Below are 20893 nucleotides of genomic sequence, written 5' to 3'. Positions count from 1 at the left end.
ACAGACTGGATATGTAAAGAGGACCCAGCATTTTGCTGCATGCAGGAAATACACCTCAGAGACAAAGACAGACATTCCCTAAGAGTAAATGGCTGGAAAACAACTTTCCAAGCAATTGGGTTGAAGAAAAAAGCTGGAGTTGCCATTCTGATATCAAATAAAATTGATTTTCAACCAAAAGTCATTAAAAAAGATAAGGAAGGACACTTCATATTCATCAAAGGAAAAATCCACCAAGATGAACTCTCAATCCTAAATATCTATGCTCTTAGTGCAAGAGCACCTCCATTCATAAAAGAAACCTTACTAAAGCACACATTGCACCTCACACAATAATAGTAGGAGATTTCAACACCCCACTCTCATCAATGGACAAATCATGGAAACATAAATTAAACAGAGATGTAGAGAAACTAGCAGAAGTTATGAACCAAATCAATTAACAGATATTTATAGAACATTCCATCCTAAAACAAAAGGATATACCTTCTTCTCAACACCTCATGGAACCTTTTCCAAAACTGAACGTATAATCGGTCACAAAACAGGCCTCAACAGATACAGGAAGATAGAAATAATCCCATGAATCATATCAGATCACCACACACTAAGACTGGTCTTCAATAACAACAATAATGACAGAAAGTCCACATATACATGGAAATTGAACAATGCTCTACTCAACGACAACTTGGTTAAGGAAATTAAAGATTTCTAAGAATTTAATGAAAATGAAGATACAACATACCCACACTTATGGGATACAATGAAAGCGGTACTAAGAGGAAAACTCATAGCTCTGAGTGCTTGCAAAAAGAAACAGGAGAGAGCATATGTCAGCAGCTGGACAGCACACCTAAAAGCTCTAGAACAAAAAGAAATAAATAAACCCAAGAGGAATAAAAGGCAGGAAATAATCAAACTCAGGGCTGATATCAGTGACGTAGAAACGAAAGGACTATACAAAGAATCAACAAAACTAAGAGCTGGTTTTTTGAGAAAATCAACAAGATAGATATACCCTTAGCCAGACTAACCAGAGGTCACAGAGAGTGTATCCAAGTTAACAAAATCAGAAATGTAAGGGAAGACATAACAACAGAATCTGAGGAAATAGGCACATGTTATAATATAATTGTACTTTGTGTTTATAATTTTTTATACAGATAAGAAAAGTTAAATGTAAAGAAGTCAGTTTTCTTAAGGACAATGAATTATGAAATAGATCTTTCATACAGACTTATACCGGATCTATGTGAAGACTCGTGCTTATTGTATCATTGCTTTGCTTCCTCCTTTTTTTCTTACTTTTTCTAGGTTCATCACAGTTCAGGCCAGATCCCACTCCTCAAGATATTTGGGCAACACAGGTTTTACAGAGTAGTTTAAAATGTGAAAAAGAACTCAGAGTTAGTTGGTAGGTAGGTAAGGGTAGAAAGTGGTTCTGGATAGAGTTGGGGGATAGGGGGAAAATAAGGTAAAATGTATCATACAAATTCTCAAATAATTAATAAAATTATATTTTAATTTAATTACTAAGATAGTGTATGCATTCACTATACTGTAGAAAGTAAAGAAAAAAGAGTTGGTCAAGGGATATGGACTCTTCAATATCCAAAATAATGAGTCAAGAAAGCTAAAGTATAGCAATATTATTGTAGTTAGAAATATATAATGCATGTTGAAAACTTATGCTTTGAATCTTAAGTATTCTTATCCCCCAAAAGATAATTATTAATATAGAGGTAAAAGTTCCTAATATAAAGGAACAAAAGATGCTAATAAGTTTTTTATTGTAGGAGTTATTTTATTATAGATAGGCAACAAGATATCTTTTTTTTTTTTTGGTTCTTTTTTTTTTCGGAGCTGGGAACCGAACCCAGGGCCTTGTGCTTCCTAGGCAAGCGCTCTACCACTGAGCTAAATCCCCAACCCCAAGATATCTTAAATGAATAAGTTTTATTTGGAAATTACGTTTTATTAAAAAGAAAAAGAATGGGGTGAGAGAGAGACCCAACCGCCTGGTCAGGTGGGCACTCCTGAGGCTGCAGAGCGGAAGAGACCACCAACACTGCTCACCCCTGCCCACATCCCTGGCCCAAGAGGAAACTGTATAAGGCCTCTGGGCTCCCGTGGGGGAGGGCCCAGGAGCAGCAGGACACCTGCCAGAGACACCGCCGGACCCTGAAGGAAACAGACCGGATAAACAGTTCTCTGCACCCAAATCCCGTGGGAGGGAGAGCTAAACCTTCAGAGAGGCAGACAAGCCTGGGAAACCAGAAGAGACTGCTCCCTGCACACACATCTCGGACGCCAGAGGAAAAAGCCAAAGACCATCTGGAACCCTGGTGCACTGAAGCTCCCGAAAGGGGCGGCACAGGTCTTCCTGGTTGCTGCCGCTGCAGAGAGCCCCTGGGCAGCACCCCACGAGCGAACCTGAGCCTCGGGACCACAGGTAAGACCAACTTTTCTGCTGCAAGAAAGCTTCCTGGTGAACTCAAGACACAGGCCCACAGGAACAGCTGAAGACCTGTAGAGAGGAAAAACTACACGCCCGAAAGCAGAACACTCTGTCCCCATAACTGACTGAAAGAGAGGAAAACAGGTCTACAGCACTCCTGACACACAGGCTTATAGGACAGTCTAGCTACTGTCAGAAATAGCAGAACAAAGTAACACTAGAGATAATCTGATGGCGAGAGGCAAGCGCAGGAACCCAAGCAAGAGAAACCAAGACTACATGCCATCATCGGAGCCCAATTCTCCCACCAAAACAAACATGGAATATCCAAACACACCAGAAAAGCAAGATCTAGTTTCAAAATCATATTTGATCATGATGCTGGAGGACTTCAAGAAAGACATGAACACACTTAGGGAAGCACAGGAAAACATTAATAAACAAGTAAAAGCCTACAGAGAGGAATCGCAAAAATCCCTGAAAGAATTCCAGGAAAACACAATCAAACAGTTGAAGGAACTAACAATGGAAATAGAAGCAATCAAGAAAGAACACATGGAAACAACCCTGGATATAGAAAACCAAAAGAAGAGACAAGGAGCTGTAGATACAAGCTTCACCAACAGAATACAAGAGATGGAAGAGAGAATCTCAGGAGCAGAAGATTCCATAGAAATCATTGATTCAACTGTCAAAGATAATGTAAAGCAGAAAAAGCTACTGGTCCAAAACATACAGGAAATCCAGGACTCAATGAGAAGATCAAACCTAAGGATAATAGGTATAGAAGAGAGTGAAGACTCCCAGGTCAAAGGACCAGTAAATATCTTCAACAAAATCATAGAAGAAAACTTCCCTAACCTAAAAAAAGAGATACCCATAGACATACAAGAAGCCTACAGAACTCCAAACAGATTGGACCAGAAAAGAAACACCTCCCGTCACATAATTGTCAAAACACCAAACGCACAAAATAAAGAAAGAATATTAAAAGCAGTAAGGGAAAAAGGTCAAGTAACATATAAAGGGAGACCTATCAGAATCACACCAGACTTCTCGCCAGAAACTATGAAGGCCAGAAGATCCTGGACTGATGTTATACAGACCCTAAGAGAACACAAATGCCAGCCCAGGTTACTGTATCCAGCAAAACTCTCAATTAACATTGATGGAGAAACCAAGATATTCCATGACAAAACCAAATTTACACAATATCTTTCTACAAATCCAGCACTACAAAGGATAATAAATGGTAAAGCCCAACATAAGGAGGCAAGCTATACCCTAGAAGAAGCAAGAAACTAATCGTCTTGGCAACAAAACAAAGAGAATGAAAGCACACAAACATAACCTCACATCCAAATATGAATATAACGGGAAGCAATAATCACTATTCCTTAATATCTCTCAATATCAATGGCCTCAACTCCCCAATAAAAAGACATAGATTAACAAACTGGATACGCAACGAGGACCCTGCATTCTGCTGCCTACAGGAAACACACCTCAGAGACAAAGACAGACACTACCTCAGAGTGAAAGGTTGGAAAACAACTTTCCAAGCAAATGGTCAGAAGAAGCAAGCTGGAGTAGCCATTCTAATATCAAATAAAATCAATTTTCAACTAAAAGTCATCAAAAAAGATAAGGAAGGACACTTCATATTCATCAAAGAAAAAATCAACCAAGATGAACTCTCAATCCTAAATATCTATGCCCCAAATACAAGGGCACCTACATACGTAAAAGAAACCTTACTAAAGCTCAAAACACACATTGCACCTCACACTATAATAGTGGGAGATTTCAACACCCCACTCTCATCAATGGACAGATCATTGAAACAGAAATTAAACAGTGATGTCGACAGACTAAGAGAAGTCATGAGCCAAATGGACTTAACGGATATTTATAGAACATTCTATCCTAAAGCAAAAGGATATACCTTCTTCTCAGCTCCTCATGGTACTTTCTCCAAAATTGACCATATAATTGGTCAAAAAATGGGCCTCAACAGGTACAGAAAGATAGAAATAATCCCATGCGTGCTATCGGACCACCACGGCCTAAAACTGGTCTTCAATAACAATAAGGGAAGAATGCCCACATATACGTGGAAATTGAACAATGCTCTACTCAATGATAACCTGGTCAGGGAAGAAATAAAGAAAGAAATTAAAAACTTTTTAGAATTTAATGAAAATGAAGGTACAACATACTCAAACTTATGGGACACAATGAAAGCTGTGCTAAGAGGAAAACTCATAGCGCTGAGTGCCTGCAGAAAGAAACAGGAAAGAGCATATGTCATCAGCTTGACAGCACACCTAAAAGCTCTAGAACAAAAAGAAGCAAATACACCCAGGAGGAGTAGAAGGCAGGAAATAATCAAACTCAGAGCTGAAATCAACCAAGTAGAAACAAAAAGGACCATAGAAAGAATCAACAGAACCAAAAGTTGGTTCTTTGAGAAAATCAACAAGATAGATAAACCCTTAGCCAGACTAACGAGAGGACAAAGAGAGTGTGTCCAAATTAACAAAATCAGAAATGAAAAGGGAGACATAACTACAGATTCGGAGGAAATTCAAAAAATCATCAGATCTTACTATAAAAACCTATATTCAACAAAATTTGAAAATCTTCAGGAAATGGACAATTTCCTAGACAGATACCAGGTATCAAGGTTAAATCAGGAACAGATAAACCAGTTAAACAACCCCATAACTCCTAAGGAAATAGAAGCAGTCATTAAAGGTCTCCCAACCAAAAAGAGCCCAGGTCCAGACGGGTTTAGTGCAGAATTCTATCAAACCTTCATAGAAGACCTCATACCAATATTATCCAAACTATTCCACAAAACTGAAACAGATGGAGCCCTACCGAATTCCTTCTATGAAGCCACAATTACTCTTATACCTAAACCACACAAAGACACAACAAAGAAAGAGAACTTCAGACCAATTTCCCTTATGAATATCGACGCAAAAATACTCAATAAAATTCTGGCAAGCTGAATCCAAGAGCACATCAAAACAATCATCAAACATGATCAAGTAGGGTTCATCCCAGGCATGCAGGGATGGTTTAATATACGGAAAACCATCAACAGGATCCATTTTATAAACAAACTGAAAGAACAAAACCACATGATCATTTCATTAGATGCTGAGAAAGCATTTGACAAAATTCAACACCCCTTCATGATAAAAGTCCTGGAAAGAATAGGAATTCAAGGCCCATACCTAAACATAGTAAAAGCCATATACAGCAAACCAGTTGCTAACATTAAACTAAATGGAGAGAAACTTGAAGCAATCCCACTAAAATCAGGTACTAGACAAGGCTGCCCACTCTCTCCCTACTTATTCAATATAGTTCTTGAAGTTCTAGCCAGAGCAATCAGACAACAAAAGGAGATCAAAGGGATACATATCGGAAAAGAAGAGGTCAAAATATCACTATTTGCAGATGACATGATAGTATATTTAAGTGATCCCAAAAGTTCCACCAGAGAACTACTAAAGCTGATAAACAACTTCAGCAAAGTGGCTGGGTATAAAATTAACTCAAATAAATCAGTTGCCTTCCTCTATACAAAAGAGAAACAAGCCGAGAAAGAAATTAGGGAAACGACACCCTTCATAATAGACCCAAATAATATAAAGTACCTCGGTGTGACTTTAACCAAGCAAGTAAAAGATCTGTACAATAAGAACTTCAAGACACTGAGGAAAGAAATTGAAGAAGACCTCAGAAGATGGAAAGATCTCCCATGCTCATGGATTGGCAGGATTAATATAGTAAAAATGGCCATTTTACCAAAAGCAATCTACAGATTCAATGCAATCCCCATCAAAATACCAATCCAATTCTTCAAAGAGTTAGACAGAACAATTTGCAAATTCATCTGGAATAACAAAAAACCCAGGATAGCTAAAGCTATCCTCAACAATAAAAGAACTTCAGGGGGAATCACTATCCCTGAAGTATCAAGCAGTATTACAGAGCAATAGTGATAAAAACTGCATGGTATTGGTACAGAGACAGACAGATAGACCAATGGAATAGAATTGACGACCCAGAAATGAACCCACACACCTATGGTCACTTGATTTTTGACAAAGGAGCCAAAACCATCCAATGGAAAAAAGATAGCATTTTCAGCAAATGGTGCTGGTTCAACTGGAGGGCAACATGTAGAAGAATGCAGATCGATCCATGCTTATCACCCTGTACAAAGCTTAAGTCCAAGTGGATCAAGGACCTCCACATCAAACCAGACACACTCAAACTAATAGAAGAAAAACTAGGGAAGCATCTGGAACACATGGGCACTGGAAAATATTTCTGAACAAAACACCAATGCTTATGCTCTAAGATCAAGAATCGACAAATGGGATCTCATAAAACTGCAAAGCTTCTGTAAGGCAAAGGACACTGTTGTTAGGACAAAACGGCAACCAACAGATTGGGAAAAGATCTTTACGAATCCTACAACAGATAGAGGCCTTATATCCAAAATATACAAAGAACTCAAGAAGTTAGACCGCAGGGAAACAAATAACCCTATTAAAAAATGGGGTTCAGAGCTAAACAAAGAATTCACAGCTGAGGAATGCCGAATGGCTGAGAAACACCTAAAGAAATGTTCAACATCTTTAGTCATAAGGGAAATGCAAATCACAACAACCCTGAGATTTCACCTCACACCAGTGCGATTGGCTAAGATCAAAAACTCAGGTGACAGCAGATGCTGGCGAGGATGTGGAGAAAGAGGAACACTCCTCCATTGTTGGTGGGATTGCAGACTGGTAAAACCATTCTGGAAATCAGTCTGGAGGTTCTTCAGAAAATTGGACATTGAACTGCCTGAGGATCCAGCTATACCTCTCTTGGGCATATACCCAAAAGATGCCTCAACATATAAAAGAGACACGTGCTCCACTATGTTCATTGCAGCCTTATTTATAATAGCCAGAAAATGGAAAGAACCCAGATGCCCTTCAACAGAGGAATGGATACAGAAAATGTGGTACATCTACACAATGGAATATTACTCAGCTATCAAAAACAACGAGTTTATGAAATTCGTAGGCAAATGGTTGGAACTGGAAAATATCATCCTGAGTGAGCTAACCCAATCACAGAAAGACATACATGGTATGCACTCATTGATAAGTGGCTATTAGCCCAAATGCTTGAATTACCCTAGATCCCTAGAACAAACGAAACTCAAGACGGATGATCAAAATGTGAATGCTTCACTCCTTCTTTAAATGAGGAAAAAGAATACCCTTGGCAGGGAAGGGAGAGGCAAAGATTAAAACAGAGACTGAAGGAACACCCATTCAGAGCCTGCCCCACATGTGGCCCATACATATACAGCCACCCAATTAGACAAGATGGATGAAGCAAAGAAGTGCAGACCGACAGGAGCCGGATGTAGATCGCTCCTGAGAGACACAGCCAGAATACAGCAAATATAGAGGCGAATGCCAGCAGCAAACCACTGAACTGAGAATAGGTCCCCTATTGAAGGAATCAGAGAAAGAACTGGAAGAGCTTGAAGGGGCTCGAGACCCCAAAAGTACAACAATGCCAAGCAACCAGAGCTTCCAGGGACTAAGCCACTACCTAAAGACTATACATGGACTGACCCTGGACTCTGACCCCATAGGTAGCAATGAATATCCTAGTAAGAGCACCAGTGGAAGGGGAAGCCCTGGGTCCCGCTAAGACTGAACCCCCAGTGAACTAGTCTATGGGGGGAGGGCGGCAATGGGGGGAGGGTTGGGAGGGGAACACCCATAAAGAAGGGGAGGGGGGGAGGGGGATGTTTTCCCGGAAACCGGGAAAGGGAATAACACTCGAAATGTATATAAGAAATACTCAAGTTAATAAAAAAAAAAAAGAAAAAGAATGAAAATTGCAATTCTTCCCTTCCAAAATAAATGATAATTTTAGCATTCTTTCTTATAAAAATATTGAGAATTTCATACATGCATGTCATCTGTTTTTGATCAAATTCATCCCCTGATCCCTCTCCTCCAATTTCTTCTTCCCCCGCAACTATTCCCTTCCAGTATCATGTGATCATTTCTTTTTATTTTTTTTTACAGTTTGCATTTCTATAAAACATACTGATTCCACTTAGTGCTGTCAGTATGGGCTAGGGTATAGGAACATTTATTGGAATATTACTTCCTAATTATTTTTTCAAAGTATCTATTACTATATACCAAAACTAGACAAGGACCCAGCAAAAAGAAAATTACAGGACTTTATCCCTTAGAAACACATGTGCAAAAATTCTCAATAAAGTACTTGCAAACCAAATTCAAGAGTACTTCAGAAGGACTATGTACCATATTAAGTTGGCTTCATTCTAGAGCTATAAAGATGGTTCAACATAAATAAATCAGTGTCACACAGATTAATAGCCAAAAAGCACAAGATCATCCTATTAGATGCAGATGCATGAAAGGCCTTTGACAAAATCCAACATCATTTCATCATAATAGTCCTGAAGAGATTATGGATACAAGGAGCAAATCTCAATATAGTAAAGACAACTTACAGCAAGCCCAAAGCCAACATCAACCTCAACCTCAAACTCAAAGCATTTCCACTCAAACCAAGAAAAATGCAAGAATGTCCACTTTTTTCATACCTATTCAATATAGTACTTGCCTTATCCATTGTAATAAGACACCTGAAGAATATTAGGTGTATTCAAACAGGAAAGAGGAAAGTCAAAGTATCTTTTTAAAAACGTATTGGTTCCTTGTGAATTTCACATCATGGTCCCCTATTCTACTAATTTGCCGCACCTCCACCCCATTTTACTCAACCTCTACCCTTGCAATCTCCTCCCTAGGGGGAAATAAATAAAAAAGTTCTAGTTATGTCACAGTGTGTCCCACAGTATACCCCTTTGTCTATTCTTCTTTGCTTACAAATGTTTTGTTACTTGCAAATTGGCTTCTGGTACATTCTCACAACTAGGATCTCACTGGAATTCTTAGATATCTTGATGTTGACTTGTGTCATGAACATCCTGGAGTTTTGGATCTGTAGGTCTAGTCACTTCATGTACTCCAGCAGTTCATCCATGAACTAGATACTAGTGTTAGCCAATTCAAATCCCCAGATCTGGGCCTAAGAAGCATTTGAGCTGTTCATCCCACCAACTCTTCTGCTCTAATGCCCCTGGGGTTCACTCATCCACAACCCCCACAACCAGGGCCAGATCTACCTTACTACCCAGGCAAAGTTCAGGACCCCACTCTCCTAAGTGTTGCAGACTGTGAGGGGTATGGCTGGTTCTCCCGTTCTCACGATCCTAGGGCCAGCTTTCCTACCTGTCATATGTGGCCAGGGAGGAGGGTGGGGAGGAGGACATCTCTCCCTCATCACAACATACATTAGGCAGCTCAGGCTCTTCTGTGCTCACACATCTGGGGCAGCTTATCCGAAAGCCCCATGGCCAGAGATAGTTCTACTGTGCTGCCCAGGCAAGATGTGATGCTTGCTCTCCCAGCTCCCCCAAGTGCTGCAGCAGGTGAGGGACAGGACCATATATCCTGCTCTTATAACCCCAGGGCCAGCATTCCTGCCTGTCTAGATGGCAAGGAGCAAGGGTGGGGGAGGCCGTCTCTCCCTTGCCCATATTGCTGCATTACAGACAAATTTCTGGGCCAGCTCTCCCACACCTACACCTTCAGGAGCAGCTCAGAGTCACTCTTGCTATCAGGGTCAGCTCTACTGTGCTTCCTTGGTGAGAGTCCCACAGGTGGTAAGAGGCAAGATGGGGTGCATCACATCCTCATTTATGTCACTGCATGAGTAGCCAAGAACCTGAGACCAGGTCAAGCAAGAGCCTAGGAGAAAACATGCTACAGTGTCTCTCAACCTTTATCAGAAAAGCTTGTTAGAGTAGATTTACACATTGATGCACAACTAGAAAATGTACATAGTGTGAGAGACTTTGGAGCATTCAGTCCTAACTGGAATGTCTTTATCAAATACTTTCTTTCAAGACTCAACAATCTCTGCAGAAGAGGAGACAGAAAGACTATAAGAGCCAAAGGGATGAATAACCCCAAGGAAATAGTTTCTTCTAGACACAAGATATTTGATGCATATATAAACTTACAGAGACTGGGATAGCATGCATAGATCTATACAGGTTCGGGTTGGGGATTTAGCTCAGTGGTAGAGCGCTTGCCTAGTAAGCGCAAGGCCCTGGGTTTGATCCCCAGCTCCAGAAAAGAAAGAAAGAAAAAAGACAGAGCTATAGATCTATACAGGTTCAAGACAGACAAGGTTCTAGAGTGGGATGGAAACGTGGAGTCTGTGGTGGTGTGCATAAAAATGTTCCTCATAGGCCCATATGGAGCAGCTCTATTGTTAGAGTAGGTGTGTCACTGAGGGTGGGCTTTGATATATCAGATGTTCAAGCCATGCCCAGTGGAATAATCTTTCCTGTTGCCTGCTGATCTAGATGTAAAACTCTTAGCTACCTCCTCTCCAGCACCATACACATAAGTGGTGGTCATGATATCCCTTCACAGCAATAGAAACCCTAAGACAGAGTCTTACCCTAACCAAAAAACTCTTCAATAGATACCAGTTGGCAAAGGGAAAGTCAGCTTTCTCCAATGGAGTGACATTGGGTATATCAACCACACTCTAGTGCATGACTCCATGACCAAGTGCAGTTGGCCAGCACAGAAGTAACTCCATAATTTGATTTATTTTGTGGGTTTTTTGTTTCTTTGTTTCATTTGTTTTGATCTTAGTTTTGTGGGGGTTTTCTTTTAAAGGGGGAGGTAAAAGGGGAAGGGAGAAGAAAGAAAGGGAGAATGAGGGAAGAGAGAGAGAGGGAGAGAGAGAGAGAGAAAGAGAGAGAGAGAGAGAGAGAGAGAGAAGAACAAGGGAGGAGAGAGGGAGAAGGGAGAGAATGAGAGTTAGGGGGCAAGAGTGAACATGAAGTTGGATTTATAAGGAGGTGGAAAAGACCTGGGGGTGGGAAAACATAATCAAATTATTATGTATGAATATTTTATAAATAAAAAGACATTTATTGAAGCATGGACAGCCTCTTGGAGTACAACACTGAAGAACACTGACTCGCTCTCCTCAGCAGTAAATTGCTCCTCAGCTAGGGGCAGAATTTCATGAGCCCTTCACCCATGCTGCAATTTTGGATAGTTTGATCTTGTGTAGACCTTTTACATTCAGTAAAATTGTGGTTTCTTGGAGTTCTTGTTAGCATTTTCAATGCTCTAAGCATATTTGTGTATTATATCTATGTAGTATATTGGTTAGTTTAAATCAAGATTATACTATATAGGATTTAAGATTTCAATATTAAACAATATTTTAAATAATTTGATAAGATTTACCAAATGTATTAATTAGACCTATGGATTATATCCTGTTTTTTATTATTTACGGGTCCTCATGTAGCTCAGGGTAGCTTCAAACTCACTATGTAACTGAGAAAGATTTTGAACTTTTGATGCCCTGTCTCTACTTTCTGACAGTACAAGGATACACTACTGTGAACATGTGGTGGGAGACAGGGAAAGAATTGGAGGGGAGGGAGTAGAGGTGGATTTGATCCATACACATATTCATGTACAAAATTCTCACCCAAAAAGGAAAGAAAATGTGATTTGAAAATAACCCAACTTTAAAATAAAAAGCAATTAATATCATTTTAAAAATAATTGTTTATTTTATTTATATGATTACACTGTTACTGTCTTCAGACACACCAGAAGAGAGCATTAGATCCCATTGAAGATAATTTTGAGACACCACGTGGTTGCTGGGAATTGAACTCAGGACCTCTGGAAGAGCAGCTAGTGCTCCCAACCTCTGAGTCATCTCTCCAGCCCCAATTAATATCATTTAACAGATATTCCATTAGTGTATCCCTCTTTTTTTCCTCAAAAATAATCAAGTCAGAGAAGATATTTTAGTAAGAGAAATCCTGGATATAACTTTTTTGCCTGGGCTAGGAAGCACATTGTAGAAGGGTAGGATTATTACTTTTAAAAATAGTATGTGCTTCATTTGTGGTTTTTCCTAGAGTAGATTTTTGAAATTAGTTTCATCCCTTGATCATGGCTGATGTACTCTTGGAATAGTTAGGGCATGTTTAGAGCATATGTAAATAATAATATGAACACATAAACATATCAATATATGTTATCTAGATATGGCATGAGCCTTTTATTTGTGTTCAATTCAGGGCAGAATTATCAATTTGAAATATGTGATGTTCATAAGGCTCAGATTTCTGAGCAACAAATATTTTTGTGTTTTGAAGTATACCTCTGAAACTCAATGCTCCCTAAAGGTGCTTTAACCTTAAGGGATGTAATAGCCCAGATCAAAATAATAAACCTTTGTTCTAAATCTAAACCATTTACTAAAATTGCACACACACACACACACACACACACACGCACAGGTATACACACATGCGTGCACACACACATTACATGTATAGTATATGTAGTTAGGGCATGTTCGAAGGCATGTATTTCAGCTTTCAACAATCTTGCTCCACTTAATTTCTAGAACTGATCTTTGGTAATCACCTGCTGCCTGGTGCCTATAGATCTGTCCTTTGTTCTGCCTAAACCTGGGCTTCACAGGCCTTTCCTGACCCAGGAAGATACTATGTGGCTAATTCTAATCACCATATTGAACCCCTTGATTTTTGGAGTATTTCTGAATAGAGCCATTTTTGGACTATGACATTTGGACTACACTGTCTATGCCTAGTTTGCCTTGCTCTTGTTATCTAGAATGCTTTGTAGCCCTCGTGAGACAATGTACATACTTTATTCAACCCATAGTATTTCAAAGTTCCCTTTTTCTCTACTAATATCCTATACTATTCTGTGACTAAGATAGTGCACTGCATGTTACAACACCTTTACAGCTCAAAGTTATTGATAGTGATAGAAAAACACAAGATACATGCATATTTTGAAAGTAAAATAAATTAAAAAAACACATTTTATTTTGTAGAGAAAAGGAACAGAAACAGAAAAAAGCATGAAGCTTTAGATATAAATTGAAAATTTCATAATAACTAGAATTTTATTTTATTTGTTAAGATGTTAATAAGGCAAATCACAAATCTTAGAAATAACCATCTTAATACTATTAAACTCAGACACTCAAATTTCTTTTTTTTTCTTTTTCTTTTTCTTTTTATTAACTTGAGTATTTCTTATATACATTTCGAGTGTTATTCCCTTTCCCGGTTTCCGGGAAAACATCCCCCTCCCCCCTCCCCTTCCTTATGGGTGCTCCCCTCCCCCCATTGCCGCCCTCCCCCCACCAGTCTAGTTCACTGGGGGTTCAGTCTTAGCAGGACCCAGGGCTTCTCCTTCCACTGGTGCTCTTACTAGGATATTCATTGCTACCTATGAGGTCAGAGTCCAGGGTCAGTCCATGTATAGTCTTTAGGTAGTGGCTTAGTCCCTGGAAGCTCTGGTTGCTTAGCATTGTTGTACATATGGGGTCTCGAGCCCCTTCAAGATCTTCCAGTTCTTTCTCTGATTCCTTCAACGGGGGTCCTATTCTCAGTTCAGTGGTTTGCTGCTGGCATTCGCCTCTGTATTTGCTGTATTCTGGCTGTGTCTCTCAGGAGCGATCTACATCCGTCTCCTGTCGGTCTGCACTTCTTTGCTTCATCCATCTTGTCTAATTGGGTGGCTGTATATGTATGGGCCACATATGGGGCAGGCTCTGAATGGGTGTTCCTTCAGTCTCTGTTTTAATATTTGCCTCTCTCTTCCCTGCCAAGGGTATTCTTGTTCCCCTTTTAAAGAAGGGACACTCAAATTTCTAAGGCATCCCTATCTAGTGACATACATTTTCAATGGTGTAGTTGGTCAGAAGTATACACATTTGAGCTTACTAAAAATGTTTTCATAATGGAGAGCATTAGAAATTAATATTTATATATGTCTTAGGGTTTCTGTTGTTGTGAAGAGACACCATGATAAAGACAACATTTTAATTGGTGCTGGTTTACATGTTTTGAGATTCAATCCATTATCATCGAGAAAGCCTAGCAGCAAGGTGTTGGAGGAGCTGAAAGTTCTACATATTGTTCTGAAGGCAAACAGGAGAAAAGTGGATTCTGGACACTTAGGAAGAAGGTCTGGGGGTTGGGGATTTAGCTCAGTGGTAGAGCGCTTGCCTAGGAAGCGCAAGGCCCTGGGTTCGGTCCCCAGCTCCGAAAAAAAGAACCAAAAAAAGAAGGTCTGTTAAACTTCACCCCCTCAGTGACACACTTCCCACACCTCATAATAGTGCCACTCCCTGGGACAAACATATTCAAAACACCACAGCATATAAAATCTTTATTAATATATATATTTATGCCCAACATCAAAGTTAAGAAATTTGTTCACAGTCTCCTGACAAAATTATAATTTCAGATAACATTCTTGTGATAAAATAATGGCCTAAGGCTGAGGGATGTTAGCAGGTGGTGAAACAGTCATGACACATTTCTTTCCTGTCTTAGCCAACATATTTGAGTGTGATATCATATAGTAATAAAGTGTTACTGCTTTGCTAGTGGCAGATCTTGCTCACAAACAAGTAGTTTATCCAGAGTGAGGGAGATGGTAAAGGATTGGGAAAGTGAAACAGGGAAGAGAAGGCAACTAAAAAGCCACCAGTGTGACAAAAGACAGATGTTCCATTAATCTTCTGTGAAATTCTAGAAAATAGAATCTTCTTCCGAAGGAACAAGAAATATAGGGTGTTTATTACCGATCTCTGATCAGTAGTTGGTTTGGGGGTCCTGGGGACAAGGTTGACATTCAGTCTGGCTTGCTGTAAGCTTTGGGGTCTTTATAAAGCCCTCAGATAATAGGCATCTAGTTTCTGCATGTTAGAACAATGCACATCGAGTTGGTGAAAACTGAAGTAATAGAAGGTGGCACCTGGGTTGTATAGATATTGAGGGAAAATAGTATTTTTAATGGTAAATGAATGTGCTCTTGATATTTCAAAATGGGAACTGAAGTATGGTAAATCAAGGCAGATGGAAACAATGCTAAGACTTTATTATAGCTGCAGTAATGCCTGAAAGGGAGGCAGAGTGTTTGGTTGGAACAGAACTGTTTCATATAGAGAAAGGAGAGAGTATCTTCCTAAGAAACACTAGATGGTGTTCTTCTCTAACTAGGAGACAGTCTACACTAGGCTTTGATGCTGATTTATTATTACAGTTTAGCACGCAATTTTAAAGCAGTCGGGCTTCAATCAATCAAAAAGTATTTACTGAACTCCCATTAAATGCCAGACATGGGCCCAAAATAGAAGGTAAAATCGTATTAAAAAGAGAAAGACAGCAAAGCACAAAACTGCAGCTGCAGCTTTCCAATCTAAATCAGTATGGATTTGTCCTTTCTTTGCAGAACTGTTAGGGAGAATCTGGGTAGCCATAGAATTTTTTGTAATGAAATAACTTTTTCATGATGGGATAATATTTGTTACCTGTTTTTCATGATGATGTGTAATGAATATTATATATCGATTTCCTGATTTTACCTGTCATTTGGCTATGTGATAAGATTAAGACACATAGTGTTTTTTCTAACATGATATTTGGATGTACTTCTTAAATTTACATTTATGCATTTTCTGTGTTAAATCCTTCTAGTTTTAATTACTCCAAACCTCTAGACTCACACTGAGTAACTTTACGTAGTCTTTAGTGAAGAACTTCTTAACTTTTACTATGCATAGTAGACTCCAAGGTATCTGGTTAAATCAGCCTGTCTGTCAGAAGATTCATTGATAAAGAAATATGGTATTTATATACAATCAAGCATATTTTAACCAAAAGTAATGAAATCTGGTTATGTGTAGTAAAATTGTGTTGTGAAGTAATTCAGGTTCAGAAAGTAAAAATTTCACATGATATCTCTCACTTGTGGATCATAGATTTTGCACAGGTACATAAAATCAAATATATATAGGAAATGAAAGTAGAATTGATTTATTTGAGGGGAAAGGAGACTAGTAGGAGAGAATGCAGAAGACAAGGGAAGAAAGAACTAGATCAAAATAAGTGATACACTTAAAACTACCATTATTAAACCTATCACTACAAACAATGAACATATGCCAATAAAACAAGCAAATAAAATCAAAGCCAGAATCAATCAATCAAACAAACAAAAACAAGAAGAAAGAGTAAATTACAAGTTAGTGCATCTGAAGTGGGGCAAGGAATTTTGCATTTCCCAAGACCTCCTCCAAGCAATTGCTTTTTCTGCTCCACAGGCCACACCGAGTAGATTTTTACATGTTGATAGGGTTACTGAATTTGATTGTTCTTGGTTAGAGATATTCTTGAATTTTTTATTGGATATTTTTTTATTTACATTTCAAATGTTATTCCCTTTCTCAGTTTCCTGGACATAAGCCCCCTATCCCATCCCAGCCCCCTTCTTCTATAAGGGTGCTCCCTTTCCCAACCACTCCCCCTTCTCACCCCCTGACATTCCCCTACACTGTGGGGAGGGGGTCCAACCTTGGCAGGACCAAGGACTTCTACCATTGGTGCCCAACAAGGCCATCCTTTGCTACATATGCATCTGGAGCCATGAGTCTATCAATCTGTACTCTTTAGGTAGTGTTATAGTCCCTGGGAGCTCTGGTTGGTTGGCACTGTTGCTCTTATGGGGTTGCAAGCCCCTTCAGCTCTTTCAGTTCTTTCTCTAATTCCTCAAACTGGGATCCAGGGATCCAGTGTTTACTTCAATGGCTTGCTGATAGCATTCACCTTTGTAGTTGACATGCTCTGGCTGTGCCTCTCAGGAGACAGCTATATCAGGCTCCTGTCAGCATGCATGTTTTAGCTTCATCAATCTTATCTAGTTTTTGGATATATATATATATATATATATATATATATATATATATCTCCATATGGGCTGTGTACAGACTCTGAATGGCTGTTTCTTCAGTCTCTGCTCCAAACTTTGCCTCCATATCCCCTCCTATGAATATTTTTGCTCCTCCTTTTAAGAAGCTCATCCTTCTTGAGCTTCATGTGGTCTGTGGATTGAATCTTGGGTAATTCCAGGTTTTGGCATAATATCCACTTATCAGTGAGTGTATATCAGGTGTGTTTTCCTTGGATTGGGCTACCTCACTCAGGATGATATTTTCTAGTTCCATCCATTTGCCTATGATTTTCAGGAAGTCATTGTTTTTGATAGCTGAGTAGTACTCCATTGTGTAGATGTACCACATTTTCTGTATCCATTCCTCTGTTGAAGGGCATCTGGGTTCTTTTCAGCTTCTGGCTATTATAAAAAAGGCTGCTATGAACATAGTGGAGCATGTGTCTTTGTTATATGTTGGGGCATCTTTTGGGTATATGCCCAAGAGAGGTATAGCTGGGTCCTCAGGTAGTTCAATGTCCAATTTTCTGAGGAACCTCCAGACTGATTTCCAGAGTGGTTGTACCAGTCTGCAATCCCACCAACAATGGAGGAGTGTTCCTCTTTCTCCACATCCTTGCCAGCATCTGCTGTCACCTGAGTTTTTGAACTTAGCCATTCTTCCTGGCATGAGGTGGTATCTCAGGGTTGTTTTGGTTTGCATATCCCGGATGACTAAGGACTTTTTAAAGTTTTTATTTCCTCTAAGAAAACTGTTTTGCCTTTGTGATTCTCCCTCCATGTTCATTCACCCTTATCTAGTCTCTTCCATTCTTATACAATTAACTGTATAGTTCACATTCCTGATAGATGTTTATGACAAATGGAAGAAAGTGAGTTGTTTAAAATATGGGACGTTTTTATAATTTTAGAGTCATTTTCTTATCATCACCCCATTCTTTGCCCTAGGATACTGGTCTACAGTAACTTTATCAAAGAGACTGTGTTTTTGTCTGTCTCAAGGTTATTTCTACTCATGGGTGCCTTAGGAGAAGGTGTGGAAGGTAGGGGCAAGGACAGACACAGACACAGGTGTGGGGGGACAGAAGAGAGAGAGAGAGAGAGAGAGAGAGAGAGAGAGAGAGAGAGAGAGAGAGAGACAGACAGAGAGACAGAGAGACAGAGAGACAGAGAGACAGAGAGACAGAGAGACAGAGAAATATGAGATTACATATCTAAGGTTTCCTTGGACAAGCTGAAGACATTTTCTTGTCAATTCCCTTTTCCAGAGTATCAACAGCTCTGCTGTACTGTTCCATTTGGGTTTCTGGAAACTACTCTCTCCCTCTCCTGAGGTCTAACTGCTTCTGTATTATTATCTTGATGTACTTATGGTTCCTCTGCATGTTGGTCAGTGTTTTTAAAAGTTCCTTTGGAGAGTAAATGTTCTTTCTATTAATTTAATTTTAGTGTACCCTGACTAGAACACTTGGTTACCATTGATTTTGGAAATGCAAACAGGTAAAATCTGCTTAGACAGTAGAAGGACAAACATAGTGAAACAGCTTAATACACTGTTCTTTTTTATTGTAACAGCACAGCAGTTTTAAGGACAATAATACATTGATTATAGTCATTTAGCACAGCAAAGATCTTCTGAAGAATATATTAAGTAGGTTGATTTAGCCATTAAAAATATGTACAAATATCTTAACACCATACTATATACAACAAATTTATACAGTTTTTTTGTCAAATAAATAAATGAGTCAGAGAACATGAAAATTTTTAAAAAGGAAATTGAATCAAATAGAAAAGGCTCAATGTTCACAAGTATTTAATTGCTTTACAATTCTTAGTACCTGGCAGCATTGCATAACTTTATCAGATCTGTTGGGGCAATTACTACCATTTGACTTTGGTCTTCATTACTTCTGTGGCCTTTGTAATTTCCAGAAAATTCTTCAGTTTCTGTTTGCCTTAAGTCAGAGTTCGAGTTAGCTATGGTTCAGCAGGGGCTTCTGGCTTATTCAGGAGTATTTCCATACTGCTGTTCTGTATTGTCTTTATAATTGAGGATAAAACATAGCAGAAATCATAAATTTAACTTATTTTAAAAAAGAACAATAGTAATTATATCTTTTGACTCAGTCTTTTATATGAATAGATTAATATTGTCATTCTTTCATCAGGCTCCATTTAATATTTTGTGAATAAATTTTGAGGCATAAATATATACAGAATAAGGTTTTGGTATAAGAAGCTTTCCTTTTAAAACTTATTTTCTTTTAAAATTCTCTTTTGATGTGTGTGTGTGTGTGTGTGTGTGTGTGTGTGTGTGTGTGTGTGTCTGTAGATAAGTGCATGTATTCTCAGAGGGTCATTGTCACCATATTTCCCTGGAGTTACAGAAGGCTGTGAAATTCCAGATTTTGGAGGTAGGAACCAAATTTGGGGTCTCTGCAAGAACAATGTGCTCTTATCTTAACCACTGAGTCATCTCTCCATCTCCTGATAGATCTTTCGAATGGTCTGGTTAGAGGATATTTGTGTGTGTGTGTGTGTGTGTTTGTGTGTGTGTGTGTGTGTGTGTGTGTGTGTGTGTGTGATGTACCCATCATCTTATTTGACTTGAATTTATTTAAATGTCAAAGGATTACATATGTAATATTTGGCCAAAATATTCCAGGATAATAAATGTTGTAGTCTTTAATGTGGCAGGGATTTTCTTATTGGATTTATTGATTCCTTCTTCATTAGACTTTTAACATTTGAAGCTGCAAATTTATTCCCACCCTAAATAAATGGTAATGGACTTTACCAGAATTTTATTACTATGACGGGGAACTTATTGTGGGGAGTGTATTTAATGGGGAAATTTCATGGTTTGCTTTCAGAGTTATTACTCAGAAAAGCAGATATGTAACAAAGTTTTATTTTTATTCTATAGTTATTATTATAGTAGATGACAATGTGGTGGACTTTATTGCTCAACTGATAATGACTGACAGATTTTTTTTTTCATTTGGGACAATTAAAAACCCTACTTGGAATTTCTTGGAAAACAACCACTGCTGGAATAATTAATTTCTTCTCTACTTGAGTCATTTATCTATTCATCATCTGTTGTTGTGTTATGTGTCTAGATTGAAAAATAGATGTTTCCTCGTGGAGCTGTTTTTAGGAGAATAGCATATCTATACAAGTAAATCATAATCTACTTTAGCAATTGTAACAGTATTAGACATATGATATGGGCAAAGAGAGCCTTGCTTGATTTTTGGACTGAAATTGATTGTAAGATGTGGAGGAAAGTTGTTGACATCTGAGTGGGGTTTGTAGGCTGAATTGAAGATGAGAGCTGGCAAGTATCAAAACTAAAAGATCTTATGATTCCTGTTTCAGAAGTTGTTTTTTCTTCTGTGGACAGTAGGAAGCCTCAAGAAATTTTTAATAAGGAAGAAGATATCAAGGAAAGATATTTTGCAAA

Source organism: Rattus norvegicus, chromosome X, assembly GCF_021556685.1.
Source record: "Rattus norvegicus strain SHRSP/BbbUtx chromosome X, alternate assembly SHRSP_T2T, whole genome shotgun sequence".
Classification (NCBI taxonomy): domain Eukaryota; kingdom Metazoa; phylum Chordata; class Mammalia; order Rodentia; family Muridae; genus Rattus; species Rattus norvegicus.
The sequence above is the reverse complement of the archived record's forward strand: the minus strand, read 5'-3'. Positions refer to the sequence as shown.